General features: G+C 40.3%; 1 protein-coding gene across 8 annotated transcripts in view; it reads left to right on the forward strand.

Moving 5' to 3' along the window:
- The window catches only part of ralgps2 (Ral GEF with PH domain and SH3 binding motif 2), a 574026-nt gene that overhangs the window by 48923 nt on the left and 510914 nt on the right, over window positions 1-14189 (forward strand). Inside the window, exon 2 of one of the 8 annotated variants that reach the window (XM_041208582.1) lies at window positions 5681-5819. The exons of the other annotated variants lie outside the window; for them this stretch is intronic. The gene's annotated coding sequence lies outside the window, so the exon portion shown is untranslated. The remainder of the gene's footprint in view (window positions 1-5680; window positions 5820-14189) is intronic. 8 annotated transcript variants of the gene reach the window in all.

Genomic DNA, 14189 nt, shown 5'->3' on the forward strand with positions numbered 1-14189 from the left:
ATTAGTTTCTCTCAGAAGAAAATCAATTTCTGACTGTTATAGAATATATTATATTCCATAATTTGGCAGCCTTTCCCGATCGTCAAGTGTATGTAGAAATTGTGCTGGACCTTGTAAACTACAGTGACATGCGGAAACTTGCACAATCTGTTGTGCTTGCGTAATCTGTCATTAACAGAAAGTAGAGTGGTAAAATATCTTGCACATAAAGACAAACAGGGTGGGGCAGTGGACAGTCAAGAGTGTACGTATTGTTTCTTCGTTGAAAAGATTTGTGCAACACACATTTATACAGAAGTCAGAAAAAAATCCCCCCTTTTTTTGGTGGAAGGCCTCCAGGTTAGCACTGTCCAATGCAGAAAATTACTTTTATGTTGTGGTTCAGGCCTGCTCACTGTTGGTTATGAGTTTTGTTAGACCTACCATAATTTTCATCTTGTTACTGCAAAGATACCAATCCAAATCATGGTCAAAGCTATCACAGGACTATTTCAAGTGCTCCTCTGGATAGTATGAACTAGATTCCATTAATCACTGCAACCCAGTATACCTTACAGAATGTAACCTTTCAAGTTTGCAAGATAGCCCCAAGCTGGAGTCATTTTAAAGTGTCAAAAGTCCATTCTTTTCCCTTTCCTCAAAAAATACTTAGCGCTGATAAAGCAATAACTCTAAAAATCAGGAAACTACTTTCACCAAATGGAATTTAAAGAAGAAATCCAGTCAAAGGGGATTTTCCCTTTATTCCAGCTTGCCATGATTTCAGGACTTGCACTGACGACAGTTTGAAAGGCCCTTTAGTACCTTGTCCAGGTGGTTATTCTCTCTCTTCCATTCTCTTTCCTTCTCAGCTTTCCCCTCTCACTTATGTTCTTGCATACTGACCCTCCCCCACTCTCAACTGGCTTGCTGAGCCCTCATTCTACGTGGGAAATTTGCCTGATTCTCTTCCTTCTTTCCGGCTGAAAGTCGCTGACGAAAATTGTGAAACTCCTGCCATCCAGGCTGTCAATAGCTCGTTCAGCAAAACCAGCAGCTTGCATTGATGTAGTTTTACAAGCATAGCAAAGCCCCAAGGACCTTCACATACAGAAAACTGGCAGCACTATCTCCTGGTACCAAACTGGAACAGGAAGTTGGCACCCATTCCATCTGCCAGCACATGCGTGGTTCCTCCACCGCTGGTGTCATTGTTGTGCGCCTATTGAACACTCACCACCCACTTGCTGCTTCCTGCTTGCCAACCTGCCCCTGACCCTTCACTGTCTCCTATTTGCCACTCCAGCATCCGACCCCTAGTTGCCTCCCGCTCGCTGCCCTGTCCCACCCTTTGTCATCCTGTTTGCCGCTTCGCTCACTGTCCTGCTCCAAATCCTTGGCCACCACTCCTCTTCTGAGTCCTCGCTCATGGCAAGCATAGACAGTGAGGGAGCAGGGCATCGAGCAAAGCAGTGAGCAGGACAACAAGTGAAGCAGCAAGGCCAAATGGCGATTTTATTACATGCAATCTTCAAGGTTTTTAACTGGTGTTTTGGCAATCAATTTTCTCTGAAAACTGCATCCCTTAACCATGATATGAGGCTGTCGGAGTGAGTTCTGCACATTGGGGAAACATTTGAAAAAAACATTATGTTGGTGCTCTGCTTACTAAGTATATTTACGCTGACACAACAATTCTTTAATGCAGGCAGCGACCTGTGGCATTGCTGGCAATGATGTCATAGGCACGGTACCTGCATTTGTGGTGAGTACGCCCTCTGTAGTTACGTTGTCAGCAAACACAGCCAGTTGGAAAACGGATGTTGAGCCAGGAGAAAAGAATTTGGGAAGCGTAGTGCTGCATTGTGTGGTGTATTTACCCAATGACTCATCTTGGATTCTGCAAATAAGTAGTTTTAAAACCTAAACCACAATTACCAGGTGTAAGCATAAAGCAAATAAATTTGCAAAGCTATTTATTTCATATGGAATTATGTGATGATTTGATGGAATATAATTCTTCGTTACTATTCTCAATACTAATCTCAGAAAACCATACACTTGAATATTTATTGTTAACTCTCACTTTAGTTTCGGAAAACTATATAAATTCCCATAATTTAAAACAGTTGGTAATTTTATCACACTGACTTAAAAATGGTATGCAACAGTACTCACTAGCTTAGTACAATTTATATTTTCATGAGCTAGACTAATTTTTCACGCTGCAGGTTTTGCCCATGGTTCCATGTTCTAAGAAAATTGACACAATGGTGAAAGGCAAGTGTAACCATTCCTGAAAATTTAGTTGGGATTCTCAATTATAAAAATATTGGGGTTTTTTCCAGATTTTTAATGAGTTACCCAGTTCTTTACTCTGGTAAACTTTTGGACATATTGTTTCCAAATACATGCAGATGTTCTATAATATACTAGAGTAATTAGTCTCATAATGGAATTGGTCATAGCAGTCAGAAGATGCACTGTTTTAAAGAATGATTTTTTTTACAAAACATGCTTTAAGAGTCTCAAGAGATTTATGAATGGAATGAGGTTTATAAAAAGTGTAAAGGGAAAGAGTAATGGGAAGGGGGAGTGCAACGCAGAACTGGGATATTTTAAATGTAAATTTTGGGTATTGACAAAAGGTAGTTTGAGGAAGAGAAATGAGCCATTAAAATTAGATGGAGCAAGTAAGTAAGTAAGTGCTCTTCAGAGTGTATAAGAAAGAGGAGAATGGCACTTATAAAAATTTAAAAACAATGTCAGGAAAAAACAAAGGGGTACTTAAATAAAAAAGACACATGAGGAAAGGTGAGAGACCTTTAGTACTTGACAAAAGAAGAGGCCTGTATCAGGTCAGCTTGCTTGCTGCACTCAACCACAACTTGCTTTTAAATAGCATCTTTAACATAGAAAATGATGAGTTCCTTCACAGGAGCATATCAGACAAAATTTGACAACGAGTTACGTCTTGAAATACTTAGGTAATCAAAATTTTAGCTGAAGAGATAGACGTTAAAGAACATCTAAAGGGTTGAGAGGGAGACACTTCCAAAGCTTGGGGCCCACATGCCTCAAGGCTGGCAATGGTGGGACAAAAGAAAAGCTGGGATGCACAAGAGACCAGAATTGGAGGAGCACAAAGTTCTTCAAGTATTGTAGGGCTAGAGAAGATTATGGAAATTGGGAAATAGTTCACCATGGAGGGATTTAACCCAAGCATGAGAATTTAAAATTTGAGGCGTTGTTGAACCAGGCGCCAATGTAGGTCAGCGAGTACAGAGTTACCTCTGCACTTCGTAAAATTTAAATGAATCTGTCTTGCTTGTCGTCTGCTACGCTCTTTCAGCATTAGGGCAGAGCCTGCTGCATGCTGCTTACTTTGTTTTTGTAGCACTTTCTGTGATCTGTACTGTATCTAGGCTTGATCTGCTGTCTTTGCCAGTAAACCTGGACCCATGCTCTGGAAGGTACAAGGCCGAAAAGCAGAGTCAGCAGCCACAGTTTAAAATTATGTGTGACTGAGCCTCAAAAGAGAGTTTAGGTTGCCAGGGGAAGATATTGTTAAAAGTTGGGATTGGAAGCAAGTTTCAATTGGGTGAGTTTGCAGGTTTGCAACTCTTCTTTGTCAGGTCTGACGGAACTGTTGGGGCAAGAATTTGGCAAGTGGTGAACTACTCTGGGTGTTTGGACTCCAGCAAACAACTGCAGTCTGGTGCAAAAGGAGAAAGGGGTGGACTGCAGAATTAAATGACTGAACGGGATGATGTGGTTTGAAGCTGTAGCCTTATTTTTCAGAAGTCATTTAACTGAATCTGAAGATGGGAATGAGCAAAGGGCCAGGCCTAACAGGTGGCAGGAAGGAGCAAGCTGGAACCTCGGCCTGGATCAGCTGAGACTGGGCAAGGTTGGGACGAGTATTTTGTTCAATTAATGGTTTGAGGCTAAATAGCAGGAGTGTGGCAAAATTTTCTTGATGGGCATTATAATTCCATCATGGCTGGAGCTGAAGGTTCAAATGAACAAAGTGATGAGTACAGAGTCTGGAACTAGGAGACAGATTTTATCCTGCTGTTTTTGGTGGGGGAGTGAAACTGCATTGTGATAGTTAGCAGAAGATTTGAATGAGAAGTGTTGACACACAGGCAGCAGGAAAAAGAAATATTGCATTTGTATAGTTCTTTTCATGAACTCCACGCATCCTATGTGCTTTTCAGCAGATGAAGTACTTTTTGAATTTTAGTCATTATTGTAATCTTGAAAATGTGGCAGCTAAATTGCACACACTAGAACGCAGGAAATAGGAGCAGGAGTAGACCACATGGCCCATTGAGCTTCTCCGCCATTCAGTACGATCATGGCTGATCTTGGGCATCAACTCCAATTTTCTCCCGTTCCCTATATCCTTTAATTCCCTGAGACACCAAAAATCTGTCTTATCACAGCCTTCAATGTGTTCAACGATGAAGGTAGAGAATTCTAGAGGTTCACAACTCTTTGAGTGAAGTAATTTCTCCTCACCTCAGTAAATCCTCACACATCACCTCACACAGTAAAGTCCCACAAACAGCAATAAGATAAATGATCAGACCATCTGTTCAACTGATGTTTGTTAAGGAATAAATGCTGACCAGTGCACCAGGGGGAACTTTTCTATTCTGCTTCGAAAGCTGCCATGGGATCTTTGCTGCCTGCTGTAGAGGGCAGATTGGACTTGGTTTAATGTCTTAATCAAAAGACAGCATCTCTGACAGAGCAGCACTTCCACAATACTGCACTCAAGTATCAGACTTGATATTGTGCGCATCTCCATAGTGAACTTTGAGTCCTCAGCCTCATGATTCAGAAACAATATTTCTGCTATGACTTACAGCAGGAAGTGAAATCTGTGGCCGTGAAGGCTGGGATTTTCCCACCCAAAGTTAATGGACGTTTGGCTATCTTTCCATCCCACCCCCGAGGGGTCCCACCCGGTCGAAGTGTCCATGCAAGGTTTTCAATATGATATAGATTGGTTCATTGAAGCTGATCATGGAAAAAATGATAAGTGGAAACGAATAAAACATGAGAGAATACTTGACCCTTACTGTTTTTACATGAATGGAACGTTTTTGTCAGTCCACTTCAGGTTTATTATATCATTAGCAGTTCAACATTTGCAAAATGGTTTTGCATACCTCTTAATGACTATTAACACAGCAAGGTAGGAAATCCTTTGCCCAGCAAATAGTCTCTCTTTCTTCAGGTACGCCATGCAATAGTGATGGCGACTGTGGGCCTCCATGTTAATCTTGCTGTTGAGGCTTGGATCATCTTTGGTGGTACATTCATCCAGTTTGCGAGGCTCTTTAAAAACGTCATTTTGTAACTAATAGTTAGGTGACTACCTTATGAATGTTGATGTTCTTCTAATCCTTTTTGAAATAATTTATTCATGTCCATTCCTTGAATTTTTTTGTCCAAGTTTTCTTTGCCGCCAGTGTTGTCAGTCTGTCATTTACTGACCAGAAACACATTTGGTGCATGGAGAGGCAGGCAGGTGTGGAGAATTGATGAGGTCCCTAACGTGTGTGGGATTTGCAATGTCATTCAGCGCTAGGATTCAAAACCATAAAGGGCCAAATTTGTGAAGTGGCTATGTGGATTCATAACTTAATGTACTGGGTTTCTTATTAATGTTTCTCAAATATTTGAACAGTTTGAAACAGGTTTTGATGACACATTCGTGGCTTGCAGACAAAGAAGTGCAAAGTGAGATGTGAGACACCAGGAGAATTATGTTGAACTGACTTTCTGTGAGACAAATAAAAGGATTCTGAATAGCTGAATATTTGAAGGTAATATATATTTGTGGAGTTGCACAGATTGGATTTGCCAGACATGAGTGTACATTATAAAGCATAATTCACAATGACAAGGAAATGTTATTGGCTAAATTGTTTAAATAAATTAATTTGCATTTTCCTTTTTTTAGTTTAAACATTTTCCTGTTGAATGTCAGCCTATTCTATTGTACTAAGTTAAATTTTACAAAAGTAAGCTATATTAAAGTGAAGTATTTTGATTGGTTTACTATTAAAGCAACTGGGTTTTAAGAGCTTGGCAGCACAGTTTTTTGCACTAATAGAAGTTTTAGTGTTTATAATGAGTTCTATGACTTTGAATCAGAGGATACTGTGCTTATTGTAAAGCTGTTGGTGGCCAGTAAGGCTCATTGCATCAGTTATGTGCTCACTGAAGTCTTTTGTGGGATCTTGTTTTTATTATTTGAAAAATTATTGTATGTTTAGAATTTTTTTCCCACTGTAGTTCTTGTTTTGCAAATGGAACTTTGTCATTTATGCTTCTCTGCATTAGGTTTACTGTCGAATGTAGGTAGTCAGCCTGTCTTATTTAATACTGAATGAAAAGTTCAGTAAATTGTTGCATGGGATCAGTTTTCTGTCTATCCATGACATGGCAGATGCCACCTATCGCATGGCTTGAAAATAAGGTAGACCTGACAGAAGGGTTGCATATCACCAGATGTCCAGTGAATTATGCCAATGAGCACAAACTGGATAATTTTGTTGAAAATCTTCTGTCACTTCAGAGATTGCCAGATTTAGAAACAATTGCCTCTGCCTTCTTATTAATCTCTTATTGTACGTGTATGTTTCTGCCAGTTCAGAGTGTCAGCTTCATTGCATTGATGACATTTTCTGGGTCAGATTCTCACTGCAGGAACTTAAGTTAATATCATCTGAAGTTGCAATGTATTACTGAAGGAAGACAACCCTTTGAAAGAAGGATTTTGCGCAGTAATACTGGTAAATAAGAAAAATATGTAGAAAACAACTAATTAGGAAGATAAACACAGGCATAAGCACAACTAATGAGCAATAAAATTGTTTAATCCAATGGTCACGACAAACATAACTATGAGAATTGACCTGTTAAACAGATGTTCTTTCTTGGAGGTATTGTTGGTAGAAGGCTGAAAAAGCATTGTAGAAATAATTGAGAACTATTTTATGGCTACTGCTTTCTTTCTTTCAAACAGCACCTCCCATGATTCTCCCAACTTAAGATATACTGAAATGTTTTTGTTTTGATCTGTTTGTCCTTGTGCCCAGTTCATCGCAGAGTATTACTTATGTGTTGCTTTACTCCCGTCAGATATTTTGTTGGCCACAAGTTTATGCATTTTTGCTTTCGTATATATTCCACAATATAAAAAACAAGTCTTGCATTTATATAGTACTTTCATGACCACAGGATGTTCCAAAATGCGTTACAGCCAATTGAATAATTTTGAAGTGTAGTCACTGTTGCAGGAAATGTAGCAGTTTCACACAACTCCCACAAAATGTGATAATGACCAGGTAACCTGATTTTGTGATGTTGAGTGATGGATAAATATTGGCCAGTGGATAACTCCCCTGCTCCTCTTCAAAATAGTTCTGTGGATCCTTTTACATTCACCCGAGGAAGCAGATGGGGCCTCAGTCTAATATCTAATCCGAAAGATGACAACCTCTGACAGTGCAGGGATGAACACATCTGCTCTTCATTCTCTTGGTTTGATCTGCAAACGATCCAGCAAGCAGAACATTATGAGCTGTGCTCACTAATTGTATTTGCATGCTTCATGTGATTAATTCTCCATTCCCAGGCACCTCTTCCCTGCCATTTTGTTTACATTATCTTTTCCACCTCCAATCAAAGGACATCAGCAGACATCTTGTTTCTAAGATTGATGTTCAGCATTTCTTAGTAATCTCAGAACCACATGCACTGAATGTGATCTTCAGGGACTCTGGTCAGCTGCATTTTGATTCTATTTACAGTCTTGTTAGCACCAGTCATAATTGTGTTACACATTTTTCAAAGCACTTAGCCATATAATTTCTTTTAAGGAAATGTGAACATTTCTCAAAGCTGACATGTTCTGGAATCAAACGATATCCCCCATGTTTTTATGAAGTAAATTTGCATTGAGAAATTTTTGCAACAATGCTGGTACAAAATTAATGTCTTTCATAATTTTGTAGGCTGTTCTTCTAGTCTTTTGCATGCATTGGAAGGAAAGTTACTAGTTTAGGGAAAGGGAAACTGAGATGCTTAAGGCAAATGAATGCAATGAAAATGACTTGGTTGCTTTCTTTTTGCGAGTGTTAAGAGGGTTGCTGCAATTGTGACTTAAGTTGAATTTCTTCGCTGTTTTGTGTTAAAATCATGGCAAATCTTTAACAAGATGTTTGGAATAGACATAATTTACTGAAGGAGACATTTGAAAGAATTTACTGATTTGCAAGCTGCTTCATCAGTGAACTTCCATCATAAAGTCAGAAGTGGGGATGTTTGCTGATGATGGCACAATGTTCAGCACCATTCGCGACTCCTCAGATGCTGAAGCAGTTCCTGTCCAAATGCAGCAGGACCCAGACAATATCCAGGCTTGGGCTGAAAAGTGGCAAGTAACACTTATGCTCCATAAATGCCAGGCAATGATCATCCCCAACAAGAGAGAATCTAACTATCACCCCTTTACCAATGGCTTTACCATCACTGACGTCCAGGGGGTTACCGATGACCAGAAGCTGAACTAGACTAGCCATATATATACTGTGACTACTAGAGCGAGTCAGAGGCTAGGAATTGTGCAATGAGTAACTCACTTTCTGACTCCCCAAAGCCTGCCCACCATCTACAAGGTGCAAGTCAGGAGTGTGATGGAATACTCCCCACTTGCCTGGATGAGTGCAGCTCCCACAGCATTCAGGAAGCTTGGCACCGTCCAGAACAAAGCAGCCCGCTTGATTGGAACCATATCCACAAACATTCCCTCCCTCCACCACTGATGCACAGTGGCAGCAGTGTGTACCATCTACAAGATGCACTGCAGGAATTCACCAAGGCTCCTTCAACAGCACCTTTCAAACCCACGACCACTACTATCTAGAAGGACAAGGGTAGCAGATGGATGAGAACACCATCATCTGGAAGTTAACCTCCAAGTCACTCATCATCCTGACTTGGAAATATATTGCCGTTCCTTCATTGTTGCTGGGTCAGAATCCTGGAACTCCCTAACAGCGCTGTGTGTGTACCTACAGCACATGGACTGCAGCGGTTCAAGAAGCTCACCACCGCCTCCTCAAGGACAACTAGGAATGGGCAAAAAATGCTGGCCCAGCCAGGGACACCCATATCCCATGAATGAATAAAAAAGTACATTCCTGGTGCCAGTTTGCATTTAGAAATCACAGTATTGACTTTGTGGCTACCAGTTATAACCTCTATGACTATAAAGCATAAGTATAAAATAAGTATTAAAGGTAGTGAGCAGTTTAATTTCTTCATTTAGTAAGATTTATACAGCAATCTATGTTGATTTTGAAGATGTCAAAGAAGGAAGGAAAGACTTTGATTTTATATCATGCTTTCCACAATCTCAGAATGTTCCAAAATGCTTTACGGCTATTTATGTACTGTTTTGAACCACAGACACTGTTGTATTGTAGGAAATGCGAGGGCAAGGACAGTAATACGCACACAGCAAGCTCTGACAGCAATAATGAAATTAATAACGGATGGGCCACCTCTTTCAGGTATTGGTTGTGGAATAATTGTTAGCCAGAATACCGGAAGAACATCCTTGCTCTATTTTGTCGTAGTGTGGGATATTTTACAACCGTCTGGGAAGGTACACAGGGCCTCTGTTTAATTTATCAACTGAAAGACTGCGCCTCCAATCTTACAGCTGTCCTTGTGTACTGCAGATTTATGACTCAGAAGTGAGAGTGCTACGAAGGTGAACATTGCTCCATTGACTGTGAAAAGCACAGTGAAAAGTAGTTGAAGGAAAGATTTTGGCTGCCATAAAGCCATGTGTAGTCAGAGCTTTCTGAATTGTTTTAAAAATGTTTGTCCTTCTCTAATGCCAAGTAACACTGAAAATTCCCTGCATGTAATTTTGTGTTAATTCAATTTAATTCAGTGTTTAATTCAAATTTTATTGTCCATTTGGAAATTCATTGCCAGTATATTGCATATTCATCACAAGTCACATACAAATGAATAATCAACAATGAAAAAGAAAAATTGCACCAGAAATCTTGAAGAAAGTAAACTGTAAAATGTAAAAGCAAGCTTTGACTCTGAACTTGTACACTGGTCTTTATGGATGTTCCCCAGCCAGAAATAACAGTTGTATTTCCCAATCATTGTACTCTAGGATAACCTGCAACAATTGCCATTGGAGCTATGGAATGCCCCATACTATATAAGTAGCTCATTTGCAAAGCACCAGAAACCAAGAGAAACAGAATGGCTTCAGTTCAGAGGGTACCCTTTGAATAATTTTAAGTCTTGCATTCTGTTGATACATAGACTTAAGGTTCAAGAAAGGCTGCTCTGCTGCCAGTTTATTTCTAGTACTACTATCAAACACACTGCCCTTTTTCTTTTACACCCATCCTTTTCTGGTGCAACTTTTGAGAACTTGGTATTATAACTGTCTACATCAGTTGCTGTAACGTAAGCCACTTGAGGCAGTTATAAGCCTCCTGGCTCTCATTGGACCTGTTCTTTAGGTTTTGTGTAGCATACTGAACTGGCTTTTCCATTCTGCATGCAGATGGGGTCTTACTATATCCTTTTGAGTTAGATACCAACTTGGTATAGTTCTTCCCCCACCCCCAGACCCCAAAGTTAGCTTGGGTGTGTTTTTGGAGAACGTGGGATTTGTAACACTGACACTAGCCTGGAGGAATCTTTTTTTTAAATCATTGCTGTTGATTAATTTTAGCTAACAACAAAATCATTCAGAATTAATTTTATGTATTTCGGCACCATGTGCATGAATGTAATTTCCGGACGCTGTAGCTTCTTTCAAATGCTTCATAACCCACTGCATCTTTGGAACAGATTTGATTGCTCCAAGTAAGTTTAAACTATAGATTTGAAGGCACCCCTCCTGTTTAATGGTTCTTTGCATGACAATGTTATGATCCCCGGCTGAGGTTACCCCTGGACAAGCCTGATCCCAGATTGGAACCCAGCTTGATAGATCTAACTTTTAATTTGTTTGTTTAGATATGTGGAGCGTAGCTACTAAACAGGGTCACAGAAGTCAGCTGATGAACTTTTAACATAAGATAAAACATATATTTAACAAGAAAAGATGAACTATATTATAATACTCCTTCATCCACAACTGTACCTACAGATATGTGTAGATTTGTAAGGAAATCACAAGTTATAAAAGCTACCTTATACTCTAATGTTCACAGTAGGCACACAGTCTATGGAAATCTACGGCACCCTGTGGTCAGACACACCACACTCTGAAACCAAGTGACAGATGCCACCTCAATCAGATGCTGTGGATCTCTCATCACACCGCCCCCCCCCCCCCCCCCACCAAGATGCTTGTCACGCCGTGAGCCAATCAGTCTCACTGAACTCCACCTTTCCCACAAAGATTTCCAATCCCCACATGAAAGACTTGCTTTGGAATCTTCTCCCAAATAGATGTTTTCTCTCATTTGCCTTCCGCAAGGGTTTACCTCCAGGGCTTTGAACTCTCCTTCTGATGTTGTGTCACCACACTCATCCAAGCTGTCTTCCACGCACTCCCTGTCACTGACTCAGCTGTCAACAGTACACCACTGCTTCACATGCCCATAGCAAAGAGTTACAGACTCTCAGCCATCTCTTTGGGCCTTCTGGCGTTTTGCAAACTGTTCTTGCTTTAAATCTGTTTTCTGCATCTTTTATCTCTTTAAATCTGAAGCTTGGAGCCTTTCCCTCTGTTCCTCACCCTTAATGTCACTTAATAGGACCTTTTCCAGGCTCATGTCCTTCCTTTGACTTGAAGAAGGTCTGCTTGGGGCTTTCCCCTGTTTCTGTCTCACTCTTGTTGGCCTTGGGACCTTTTGGTTCTTTTGGGACATCTGCTCTCACTCTGCAGTTCCCTCCCAGTGTCCAGTCTCTCTGGAGCCCTGACTTCAAACTGTACTCAAAACTGCTGTTTCTTCAGTTTTTCTGTGTGCCCAGTGGGAGGGACCTGCCTCTCTATACCCCTGTTGCTAGGCAACAGCCCAGTTTCTCTACTCTTGTTTGTTTAACTTAGCTGCCACAGTTGTAAATTTCTCATTAGAAATGCAGGCACCTTTTAAAGTGAAACTAAAACTCAATTTTTAAAAATTCATTCGTGGGATTTGGGCTTCGCTGGCTGGGCCAGCATTTATTGCCCTTCCCTGCTTTCTTGAACCGCTACAGTCTATGTGCTGTAGGTACACCCACAGTGCTGTTAGGAAGGGAATTCCAGGATTTTGACCCAGCGACGGTTAAGGAAGAGCGAAATATTTCCAAGTCAGGATGGTGACCTTTTCATAATACACAGATGCAGAAACACAAATCAAACTTAAACTTTAAAGCTAAAACTCATTCCTAATACTCACAAATAGCAACATATCTTAATTAAACTGTCTATGTTTCCTAATGACAGTTACGATGACAGGTTTTTCAATCTGGTTGGCTGGTGTTTAATGAATTTAGCTGTTGAACCAAGGTGATAATTGACCATATAATCTGTTCTTTAATTCAAACTATTTGCACAAGCAGACCCAGTTCGGCATCGTGAATGGCAATGCCCTTCTTATGGTTGCTTGTCTTGGTCTGGATGCTCATACTACAAAGTTTATCAGCTGTTTGAATTTGGTAGTCTTGAGGCCATTATTGTGCCTTTTGACAAATTATATAACTGGTCATTGGTCCACAGTTCCCCGGCAATATCAAGCTATTGAAAACAAAGATGTGGAAGAGTTGTGTCTGTTTGCAAATTGTATAGAAGGAACTGCCCCATCCAGAAGATAGGAAAAAATATATATCTGCGTTAACCTAGCTACTGTATAAAATGATTTTATTTCAAAAACGGACAAAGGCTTTATCCTGACATAGCCTGACCAGCCATGACTCATACCAGAGGAATTTCTAGTCTTCGGAAAGGGAGCAGGGACTTCTTTATCTTTAAAGAAGTGCCACTGCCCCCTGTGACTGCAGAAAATCAAATTACAAAGAAATGCACCAACACCCTTTACGTTTTTAAGGCAGAGCTCTCGTCACCAAAGATGGTATGTCTGCAAGGACAAAAGGGACCCTGAGCCCTCTATGAAACCTCTCAAGATACCAGACCTGGAAAAATACTTCCTTTGTTCAAAACCCAGGAGGAGAAGTGGGAGGTATGTCACAGAAGCTTTTCTTAAGATGCTGGAACCTGTAATAATGCCGTGTGGAATTGAATCCAGGCAGCCTACCATTTTATCACCTAATATGCAGCAGCAGAAAGAGCTTTGTCCGGGTAAATTGTCTGGCAGCCAATTTTTGCAAGCTACATCCCATAAACAGCAATGAGGTAACCAGTTAGTCGTCTTTATTGATGTTGGTTGAGACAGGAATATTGAGCAAGGCAGAGAACTCGCTGCCCTGTGAATAGTTGTGGAATTTTAACAGATTAATCAATGTATAGAGCTTTGGTTAACTCACTCATCTATCTGAAGGATATCATCTCTGACAATGCAGCACCTACTTCTGAACTGAAGTGTCATTTAGATTATATATTGAGCTGTTGGTGTGAAATTTGAACTGGAATCATATGAATCGGAAGCAAGAATGGAGTCCTGGCTGCTGTTGCACCCAGGCAAGATTAGTTCTCGCTCCAACTTCTTCACCAATTGCTCTGTTCCACTTTATTGTAGTGATGCAGCAATGCTTTTTCTAGGCTTTGCGACTTACCCACCTTTAATCAGTGTAAAATTATTATGCCTCTTGTGGTCCAGTTGTTAGGGTTTTGCATTCTGAATGTACCCAAATATGCCTTCTAAAAGATTGGTTCAAAACCAACATCAAAAATTCTTATCATATTTTTACATCAACAGAGTTCTTGTCAGGCATACCCTCCATCAGCTGCTGAGACTGTAATTAGAAGTACATAAAGGCGATAATCTCTGAAATCACACTATTTTTGGCTAATCTGCTGAAGCAACAATCTGGAAGATAAGGAATTATAACTGCATTTAAGCTAAGGAATTTTAAATAAACTCCAAGATTCGTGGCCCAGACAGATTGCAACTGCGATTTTAAGAAGAACTTAGAGAAGATGTAGCAGAGGCACATGTTAAAGAATTTATTAGAAAAAGTGTAGTGGTGTCAAAAGGCTC

Source organism: Carcharodon carcharias, chromosome 16 (assembly GCF_017639515.1).
Source record: "Carcharodon carcharias isolate sCarCar2 chromosome 16, sCarCar2.pri, whole genome shotgun sequence".
Taxonomy (NCBI): domain Eukaryota; kingdom Metazoa; phylum Chordata; class Chondrichthyes; order Lamniformes; family Lamnidae; genus Carcharodon; species Carcharodon carcharias.